The sequence below is a fragment of the Pristis pectinata genome, chromosome 29 (assembly GCF_009764475.1).
Source record: "Pristis pectinata isolate sPriPec2 chromosome 29, sPriPec2.1.pri, whole genome shotgun sequence".
Taxonomy (NCBI): domain Eukaryota; kingdom Metazoa; phylum Chordata; class Chondrichthyes; order Rhinopristiformes; family Pristidae; genus Pristis; species Pristis pectinata.
This window is the reverse complement of record NC_067433.1, coordinates 25,981,216-25,992,109: the sequence shown is the minus strand read 5'-3', so window position 1 is coordinate 25,992,109 and position 10,894 is coordinate 25,981,216. Positions and strand designations below refer to the sequence as shown.

Sequence of the window (10,894 nt, the reverse complement as noted above, 5' to 3'; positions counted from 1 at the left end):
GCGTGCCCCCACTGAGCTGCATCCCCACGGCCACTCCGTAATGTAAAAAAAAGCCGCTGCTTGCTGTGTCTCACCTGTTGATCAAAAGACGTAGACGTTGGAAAATAGAGAGTAGGGCTGCCACCGGCCTTTCGGCCCTTCAGCATTCAGTGCGATCATAGTTGATCAATCCTCTATCCCTTTCTCTCCCCAAACCTCGTGGGACGAAACCATTTAGATTCCAACTGAATTATCGAAGAGCCAAAATTAAATCAAAACACGATAGTCCCGGCAAGTCGGTCAGTTCCAAGGATATCGCCGGAGGAAGCACACACATCCCGATGAAAGGGAAGCGGAACATCGGGGCTCCCGGACGTGAGAGCCCGCAGGGAGGGCTCCCACTGAACCAAGTAAGGCAGCACCAGGGAGCGTCCGCCTCCGGACAACGCAGTGTTACCCAGCTGATAATGACAAGCACAGCAAAAGCTGCCGGTTCGCCAGCGTCCCTGGGTGGGGTCGAAACACCAACCTTTCGGTTAATAGCCGAACGCGCTGACTGATTGCGCCACAGAGACAAGCTGAAGGAAGCGGTGATGAATAACAGTCCTGATGAAAGGTCTCGGCCTGAAACGCCGACTGTTTATTTCTCTCAGGACTATTTCGTGTGTGTTAATGAATGATTTATTTCCGGGTTGGGAGGCGGCGACGAGGGACTGGAGCTGGGATCCGGCTTTTCCCAAGCTACATCAATGATTTGGTTCCGGGGATCACGGAAAAATATATAATAGAGAAAATGCTGGAAACACGTAGTCGGCAAGATTCGAACCTGGGAGGGGAAACTCCAATGGATTTCTAGTCCATTGCCTTAACCACTCGGCCACGATTACCACTTTCCCCACAGCTGGGCAGACAGAAGGACATCGGCCATCGGATGAAATCAGAGGATCCCGGGACGGACGGGCACAGCACCGATCTCGCAGTCAGAGAAACATGACTGATCCTGAACTACAAATAGAAACTACTGGAAACACTCAGCAGGTCAGTCAGCGTCTGTGGAAGGAGAAACGAAGTTAACGTTTCAGGTCGATGACCTTTCACCCTGAACTACAGGTGGCAAGTTGGACGGTGAGAGACTCACTCAGAGTGGGACAGGGTTTCTTCACGCCGCCACCACACCCCGAGATGTCCCAGTTTGCTCTCAGTCTCTGAATGTGGGCATCAGCAGCAGGGGCATCGTTTTATTTTTATTTTAAATTTTATTTACAGCGTGGTCACAGGCCCTTCCGGCCCACTGAGTCAGCGCCGCCCATTTTAAAACCAAATTAACCTACCCGTACGACTTTGGAATGTGGGAGGAAACCAGAGCACCCGGGGGAAACCCACGCAGACACGGGAGAACGTACAAACTACTTACAGACAGAGACGGGAATCGAACCCCCATCGCTGGCGCTGTAATAGCGTCGTTCTAACCGCTACGCTACCGTGTCGACCGAGCTGCCCTGGACAAGGTGGAGCCGGGCCGCCTCCCTGTGCAGCTGCGTTCCGTGTAGTGAGGGAGTTCCCATTGGGCTCTCAATGACGTAGCTCCAGGATCCTGACCTGGCGCCCAGGCAGTGATGGCGATGCGTGAACCTGCAGGTTGACTGGGCTGGGCGGCCGGGCCGGTTTCACTCTCCTCCTCCTTTCTAATCCATCCGACGGTCTTGCCAAGCCGCTTCAGAGGGCAGTCACCAGGTAACCCTATTTGCTATGGGCTCGAGTCAGATACAGTCCAGAGCGGATGAGGTCGGCGGGTTTTCGTCCCCCAGTACCCGAGAGTCAGCAGGTGCGAGAGACTGCGATCGGTTGGTGGGGCTGAGCTGATGTCCCGTTTGTTGTCAAAGTGTATTGACCGGACACGTCTCTCTTCTCTCTCCAAGGGCGCTGCGTGTCCTGCTGAGTTTTACAACATGTTTTTGTTGCCATATCAAATTTCCAGCAACTACAGTATTTATGGGCGGTTTGTACCTGACTCTGGATATACAAGGGCGGACATGGACTGGGACGAGACTGACATCGGTGCCTTAAATTCTCCCCTGACTTGCACAAGTGTATTTTAATGAGTATTAAGAGGCTGGAGGAGCCTTGGTGTTCAAGTACAGAGAGCCTTAACGTGACAGCTAATGCAGGTAAAAGTGTGCCGCATCTAAACGGGGAGTTCCTTCATGACGCGGTGCCTGGAATTTAACAGCATGGTGGCTTTGCTCCAAACATGTCAGAGCTTGAGTCGGCCCACACTGGAGTGTTTTGTGTAGTTCTGTTCGCCACACTGTAGGGAGTGCAAGATTTCGCTAGAGAGGGTGCAGAGAAGATTCACCACGATGTCTCTTCCGTATTAAAGGTTGTTCCTTTTCGAACAGCGGAGGTTGCGACGTGATGTAATTGGGGTACGTGAAGTGACAAAGGAAAAATATGTCGCTCCCGTTGGCGATGGGACTGGAACAAGAGTACCTGGACTGGAGGTGAATTATCAGTAAACGATGGAGGGGGGGGGGAGGGGGGGCTCAACACCGAAGAAACAGAGAATGTGGCCTGAGACAGGAGAGGGATTTCTAACGTTCAGTGCGCGTGCTCAGGCAACAAACGGGAACATTCCTGTGGAACAAGGAGTGTGACTGAGACTCTGAATGAAGACATGAAATCGGTCTGTGCAAAAGAAAGGGACATGGTCTCCGTCGGGAATGGAGGGGGTGTGAGGACGGAGATTCCAAAGGGTAAACATAGACACGAGCGAGTGGTCACTCAGAGTGAGCACATCATCTCGGACATGCCAGGCACCTGTAGGCATACAGTTTCCTGTAGGCATCTGGACTAGAGAGTGAGGGCTGGAAAATGCGTTTATTCGTTCATTGATTGACCAGGAAAAGATGAGGGATGAGAATTATATCCATGATCTACTTTCAAGAAGTGACGAAGTAATCTCTCTTACACTCAGTACCAACCTCAATTTTTGAAAAATATTTACTCGGAAATTAACCCCTGACTGTGCTGACGCGGCGAATCTCGTCTTTTGCAGCTTAAGATGTCCTCAATTTAAATGTGTCCGCCTTTGCAGCTCCTGTTCCGTCCACCTGATGTCCCCATCCTCCAACAGATTGCATTTGCACAACGCAGAGGAATTATTCAGCTGAGAATCGACACCTGCAACAGCTGATTAACTGCGAATAGAGTGTCTTGTAACTCACATCAGCTGTGAATCAATCAAAACTCTACCTTTTCAATGATACGCAGTTTACGCCAAAATTAAGTCACACTCCCGGAAAGTCTCCAAGAGGAGAGATTTCTAATAATATCCGAGAGCACTCCGATCTCACGATGGTCATAATGTTTCTGTCGCTGACTCAGTTTAGTTTCTGGTCAAATTAAACACTCGGGGCTTTGGTATTCGGGGACTCAGTGATGGTAAAACAAGGAAATGCCGATGTTGGATGGTTAGACCCTCTCCTCTCGGTGCCACTCATTGCTTGGAACTTCTGTTGCCGGATTATTACCTGTGAATGGTCAATCCACTCCCGGATGTCTTGGTTAAAACAGGAATGGGATGCTTCATTTGCGGGGAGTGGGAAGATAACTAAGTCGTCAGAGATCATCCCTACCTGTGATGGAAGGAAAGACGTTGATGAAACAGCTGAATGTGGCTGAGCTTGGGGGAGAAATACTGCAGTGATGACCTGGAGCTGGGATGATGGACAGCTGACAGCTACAACAGTTTTCCACTGCGCGGGAGATAACTCTGACCCTTGCAGTGTCTTCGTTTTGGTTCCCGTTAACTTCAGTTGGAACAACACTTGATGCCGTGCTTTGTCAAAGGCTGCATTCTTTTCAACTGTAGACACCCTATGAGTTGTACTGGAGGAAGTCATGTTGGAAAAAGTGAATAATTGTTGGTGACCTTCCAAAAAACATTGGCCTCTGGAACAGTTCGCTCTTCTACAGGTCGCTTCTGTCCCACAGAGATCCCAGTGGTCCAAAAATCTAAAGCCCTCCTGCCGCAGGAACTATTCAGCCGCGAATTTGTCTGCCATATTGCCCTGTTCTTACCCTCAATCGCAGTGGCACGACGAGTAATACAGATATCACTACCCTTAAGGTCCTCCTTTGTATCCTGTTTCCTGACTCCCAATATACTCTCTGCAGGACCTCATCCCTTTTACCGTCTGTATCATTGGTCCGAATGTGTTCAATAATTTCTGTCTGTTCACCCTCACTCTTGAGAATGTTCTGCAACAGCTCAGAGGCATCCTCTACGCTGGCACCAGGGAGGAATCACATCATCCTAGAGTACGTTTTGCGGCAACAGGATCTCCTGTCTGCCTCCGAATTACCTAGTATAATATTACTATTGTGCTTCTGCTTTCACGCTTCCTTGCTGCGCTTCAGAGCCTGTCATGGTGCCACAGTGAGTCGACGCTCTCTTGAGTTCAGTGAGTGAGAGGTGATCTCATTGCTACTCACTGTCTCTGGACCCACGGGTTTGTGTCAGAAGCCGATGGATGATTTGTAGAACTAATGAGAAGTGAAAATTAAAATAAAACTCGTATTGCAGAAAGATAAAACAGTCGCAAGAAATGATGAAATAATAAGCAGACGAGGCCACATCTGTGGGAAGAGAAAGGAGTTCACGTTTCAGGTCAAAATCCCTTCCTGCATCTTGCAGGAATCTTCTGTTCCCTTTTCAGGTCTGACGAATGGAGATTGACCTGAAACTTTATTCCTCTTCCAACGGGTTCTCAGTATTTCCTGCACAATTTTATTTTGTTCTACAGCTCAGCAACGAGACCATTTGACTGTGTCCATGTAGTCCACAGATAATCAGTCGACTTTCAGGAGCAACCAGGACAAGTGCGCAGGAGAGAATTTCCAAAGTTGACTTGAACATGTAGTCGGTAAGTTAACTGGCCCTTTGAAATGCTCCTCGTGTAAAAGTGGGTGGAGGAGTTTATGGGAATGTTGTGAGAACAAACTGAGGTCAATGTAAACCAATCATTGATGTGTGAACCCAGTGTGTTGAACGGTCAGTTTCTGTGCTTCATGATTCCATGACGATAATCCTGTCCCACAAAAGCTCAGATTGCAGCGACGAAGGAGAGCGATGTAGGAAGATTTTGTCAGCACTGGGATATTTCAGCTGTGGAGGAAAAGAACATGGAGGAACGGAGGTAACATTTTTGACTCTGGAACAGATGAAGTTTCAGGGAGAGGTAACGGCTGTTTACCGCCATTTATAAAACAGTTAAATTTTGCAAACAGAAGTTAATTCAAGGGAGAAAGAGAAAGCATCGGCCATGATAGAGAGACGGTTGGGGGCGGTGGTGGGGTGGTGGTGAGAAAGAGATGAAGAAGTGAAGGCTTAAGAATTGAAACCATACTTATAACTGGCAAACTATATATTTATATGCATTTATATTTCTTTAGCAAGGATTAGCCAGCTGCTGACCCACTAGTTACGTTGGAATGTTAAGTATGTTAACTGCCTTTGTTTCGGGTAACTAACATTTCCCATATGTCAGACGGTGACTGAACAATGAAGGGTGATACCTGCCTTTGAAAGCCTTGATTATAACTCAATTATACTAAGACAAAAGGTGTTATAGCTGTCTCGAAATCTCTATAGCTTGACCGAAATTCGCGGCACCGTTTGCATGGGATGTGCGTGACAATTTCTGTATAAATGTCTGTCTGCCCTTTGTTCGGAGAGAACTCGTGTAGCGACTCTTAGTGAGTGCTGAAGAGCATTCTCCTAGCGGTGCACTGCTGATAAAGGTATTTGTTGGAATCGAACTTTTTGGCACTGTGTTATTTACAGCGGACGGAAAGGGAAAATTGATTTCGGGACGACAATTTGGCGAGCCAGCCAGGAGTCCAAGACGAGGTTTCGGAAGCGGCGTGAGCGACCGACGGGGATAATGGCCACCTGAGACGGACGGGCCCACAAGGTAAGATTCACCTTGATCCCTCTCAGGCAGTCGGACACCTGATCGATCCTTTCGCTTACCGACAATCCTCTGACGGACTCCTCGCGAACCTGTCCGAGTGCCACAGATAAGGAAGGAGTTCGAGTCCCCAGTTCAGTTAAGTTCTGTTCGGGGTTCAAGTCCCCAGTTTTGGGTTTGGGATTTTAAGTTGTGAATTTCAAGGTTTTGTGCTGTAAGTTCTATGATCGGTTCTCCGGTACTACCACCCTGTCTTAGACCGGTTCTTAAGAGGGGAAATCCCACACGGGAAGGTCAGGAACCTGAAGTGGGTGAAGGAAAGAGACCGATATTATAGGTAATCGCAACGATTCGTACAGTCCGATCGGGTAGAATACAAAAATGGGACAAACTCTCGATAAGTCTGGGTTCAATACCCCACTATCTAAGTTATGTAAAGACGATCCGAAGAACGAGAGTAACTTCCGTAAATTATCAGCAGGCCTCAATAAGAAATTGGGAAACGAAATATGGCCATTGGCGGGAACTTGGGACGTAGATAAATGTCTAAAGGCAGAAAAGGCAATTTGGGAGCGGAATACAGGGGAAAAATGGAAATTATTGATGTCCACTTGGAGAAAAACGGCCGAAGACCTAACAAATAAATCTAAGCAGGCTAGTTGGGAACATAATGCGCGCAGAAGAGGAATTAGTGTGTGTGATGGCCAGGGAAATCCTAAGAGTTGGGAAGTCCTGAAGTCTCAGTGCGGAGACCACGGTGCTGTAAAGAGCAGAAGGGAGAGAGAAGAGGTAAATGAGGTGTATAAGGAGAATAGCAGAAATAAAAATAAAAGTAGTAAGGATAAAGTGTAGGTACCTTCCGAAATGTCTGGCGTGCCCCTGTTGTTCCAAAGTAATGATACGGACGAAGAGGAGAAGGATTGGATGGTCCGACCCACAGCACCTACCTACTCCCACGGTTTCATTGCCGCCCCCATATGATGCGGCTAGCCCGCTAGCCGTCCCGTCCTTACCACCGGCGACTGCTAGCCAGGTCCCGCCCACAGGCCAAGTCCATGGCCCTATTGCGTCCCGAACCAGGATACGTCTTAGTCAAAGGGAAAGCCACAGACAGGTGGCTCTAAGGCCACAGACAAACGACGAAGATTTTTGGCAAGGGACGGTCCTCCAATAGATTATCAAACGGACACCGACTCTGATTCTACCACTGATTATGGCCACCCTATAGATCCCAGTCTACCAACCATGTTGAATGGGGTTAATCGAGCCAAGGTTAATATACGATTCCCCAACGGGAGTGTTCCCAATCCTGACCCAGCCCAAGCCAGCGCTAATCCTACAATCCAAATTTGCACCCCTTGGAAGCCTCAGGAGATGTGCTTAATCATGAGTCAGGCGCCCAACCGTAAAACCAACCCGGACGATTTCATAGATTATGTGGTTAGAAAAATTCAGATGTATCAGGCCGCACCCAAGACCTTTTCAGTCTTTGTTGCATTCCCCTTACGACTAATAAAGTGGCACAGTGGAAAGAACACCTGGGGAACTATGCCGACTGGACAGCCTCTCAGGCGGCCGTCCGGCCTCAGGACCAGGTGGCCACTATTAGATCTGCCCTTCGTAAAACCCTCCAACAGCCTATTGACATAACTAAAGTTTTAGAATTCCGACCGAAACAAGGTCAGGACGGCCCAGACTTTTGGGACCGTTTCTGTTCACTTTATGGTACCTATGCGGGGGACGATGCCTTCAAAAGAGGCAATGCCTCCCCCCAGTTTAACGTCCTCCTATTACAATGCATCTCTGCGGGAGTGGCCTCAGCTATCAGCACTAATGACATGAACTGGCCTGACCACACACGACAAGCCATGAGAAGGGGGCCATTCCACTTCTGGAGTAACGGCGCGAGTCGAGAGCCACAAAGACAAAGCAGGAAATGGTGCAGAGACCCCCTCGGCCCCAACTTTCCTACTCCGAAACTACGGGCTATCAACTGGAGCGGTAATTCTGCGTTCCAGAAGGGGTTGACTGGTCAGGTAAAGGATACCTACTGTATCACAATGACTTAAGAGCCCCAGTGTACCAGCCCCCTTGTGGGCAACTGCCACCACCCTATCGTAATTACCTAGGACCCAGGGTACCCCAACAACCCACATCGGCGAGAGCCAGACCGACAGGATGCTATCTTTGTGGGTCACCTGACTATTGGCGGAGGGACTGCCCCCACAACCGTCATCGGCAGACAAGACTCACTGGCAGAAGACAACCTTTTTCAACCAACATCCCGTTTTCTGCCTGACTAGACGTGGAGAGTAGCCTCTCTATGTACCCTGCCCTCACCGATAACCCGGACGATGAACCCATCGTCAATTTCTTAGTTGAAGGAAAGCCGATTCCCTTTATGATAGACACGGGAGCAAATACTTCGACCCTTGAAGCCCCTCGTATTACCCAGCATGATTTTAAACTGTCCACTGCTTCAGTTCCATTGAGCGGAATGGAGGGACAGGGAAGATCCTACCCCTTAACTGAACCCTTGCAAGATAAATTTGAAGATCGGGAATGCCTGATCCAGTTTGGAGTAACCACAAGCCTGGGGGTTAACCTAGCCGGAAGGTACCTCCTCTGCTCCTTCCAACTCAAAATACAATGCCTGGATGACGGTATTACCATTACTGGTCCTAAAAACCATGGGATCCTCTGGATTCACCAGCATCCTCAGTGGTGGACGGTGAACCTCACGAGCCGCGATTTTGACCCATCCTTGGTACCACTGACCCACATGTGACGCTAGCTTAAGACCCCACTGGGGCCTCAAGGGAACTAGAAGGGTCGTATGCTCCTCTCCTGGGTAGCGTGGTAACCGTCACTCTTTTAGAGGAAGTAGTGGGAAAGGAGGGGGCAGTACTTCTAGTCCAAGTGCCTAACGAATTCTGGAATCAGTCAGGCTTGATGTCCCCTCACATTACCCTGTCAGTTAACGAGGGACATAGACCAAAGGAACTTGGATTCCTAGCCCACCGGCTTGAAGTACAGGCAGACAAAGGCCTTATCTGTGTTCTTCAGGCTCAAACCAGGGGGGACCCTGACTTATTACCTCGTCCCTTTCTCGGTGACGGACTGTTTACACCATAACCGTCCCCATCGACTCCCTTAGGATGAACCCACCCCCGATTTATGGGCTGCATCGAAGTCCGAGCTAGGATACACCCCAGTGACCCCAGTCCAGATTCGTGGAAGACCGGGAGCACAACTGCCTTCCGTCCCACAGTATCCCCTTCGGAGAGAGGCAGTCGACGGAATAACTCAGTTAATAGATTCGTTCTGCAAACAGGGCATCCTGGTTCGTTGCCAATCATCCTGTACCACCCCCATTTTACCCGTCCCCAAACCCGGACGAACAGAGTGGTGCCTTGTACAAGACCTACGTAAGGTCAACGAGGTGGTGGAGCCACTACATCCCGTGGTCCCAAATCCAGCTACCATTCTCAGCAGTATCCCTGCCGACTCTTGCATTTTTACCATTGTGGATTTGCAGCATGCATTTTTCGGAATTCCTCTCTCTCCCGACTCGCAGTACCTGTTTGCTTTCACCTTCCAAGGTTAGTAATACACTTGGACGCGCCTCCCGCAAGGTTTTATACGCTCTCCGACTATTTTTTCACAAGTTTTACATAAACAGCTCCAAGGGTTGCATCTTTCTGATAAATCCGCCATTGTCCAGTATGTAGATGACCTTTTACAAGCAAGCCCCTCAGATCCCGCCAACATCGCGGACACGAATAGACTACTCAACGCGCTCCACTCTTGGGCATACGTAATACCTCCACAGAAAGTAAAGCGAACCCAGCACCAGGTAACATTTCTGGGCACCCTTTTAAGTGCTACCGAGCGGCGGCTCACTCCCGAACGTATTACGCCCATCATTGCCACCCCACCGCCCACTACCCCAAAGGGTATGCGCGCCTTTTTAGTGTTAGTAAATTTCTGCAGTTAGTGGCTACCTAACGTGGAGCTCCTTACTAAGCACCTCACACACTTGGCCTCAAGCCAGTCCGTGGGACCCTTTGAACTTACCAAGGAACAAAGGGAGGCCTTTGATAGCCTCAAACGGGCCCTTGCCTGCGCCCCGACCATGGGATGCCCTTTGCATGATCGCCCATTTCAGCTCGTCGTGAATATCCTAGAGGAATTCGCTGCAGCGGTCCTTACACAACCCCATGGGGATAGGAAAATACCGGTAGCATACTACACCACTCGGCTGGACCCAGCTGCAAGGGGACTTCCACCATGCTCACAAATGCTTCCAGCCATTTATTCCCTAGTAACAGCAGCCTCCAATATAACCTTGCAACATGCAGTGATGGTTTAGTCCTCCCATACCGTAACGGCACTCTTAATTTCTCACCAGACGCAACATCTTACCCAGGCCCACTTAACAGATACGAGGTAGCACTCCTGAATAACCCACTCCTCACTTTTGCCTCCTGTACGACCATTAATCCTGCCACCTTCCTAGAGGCCCCACCTGAAAATCTTGCGGACCCACCTCATGACTCTCTAATTCGTAACCACTTTTTAACTGCACCACGCCCGGAACTTTCAGATAAGGCCATCCAGTCAGCCGACTTAAACCTGTACGTCGACGGTAGTTCCTACATTTCTGAACAGGGCATCAGCCTTAACGGTTATGCCGTGGTTAACGACTCCCAGAGTGTGGAATCTGCATCGCTGCAGCCCCCAGTCTCTGCCCAAAAAGCAGAACTCTTTGCCCTGACCCGAGCTTGTACTTCAGCCAAGGACAAGGTAGCTAATGTCTTCACTGACTCCCGCTATGCTTTTGGAGTTGCCCATGATTTTGGCCAACTCTGGACACACAGAGAATTTCTGACTTCTACAGGTAGCCCCATACAGAATGCGGTTTATGTAAAGAACCTCCTCCA

At 49.4% G+C, this 10,894-nt stretch overlaps 2 non-coding genes across 2 annotated transcripts; both read right to left on the bottom strand.

The window, feature by feature from the left end:
* Positions 1-480: 480 nt before the first annotated feature.
* On the bottom strand, positions 481-554 carry trnan-auu (transfer RNA asparagine (anticodon AUU)). Its single transcript has one exon. It is a non-coding gene; the product is annotated as a tRNA-Asn (tRNA).
* Positions 555-784: 230 nt separating this feature from the next.
* On the bottom strand, positions 785-866 carry trnas-aga (transfer RNA serine (anticodon AGA)). Its single transcript has one exon. It is a non-coding gene; the product is annotated as a tRNA-Ser (tRNA).
* Between the last annotated feature and the right edge of the window lie 10,028 nt (positions 867-10,894).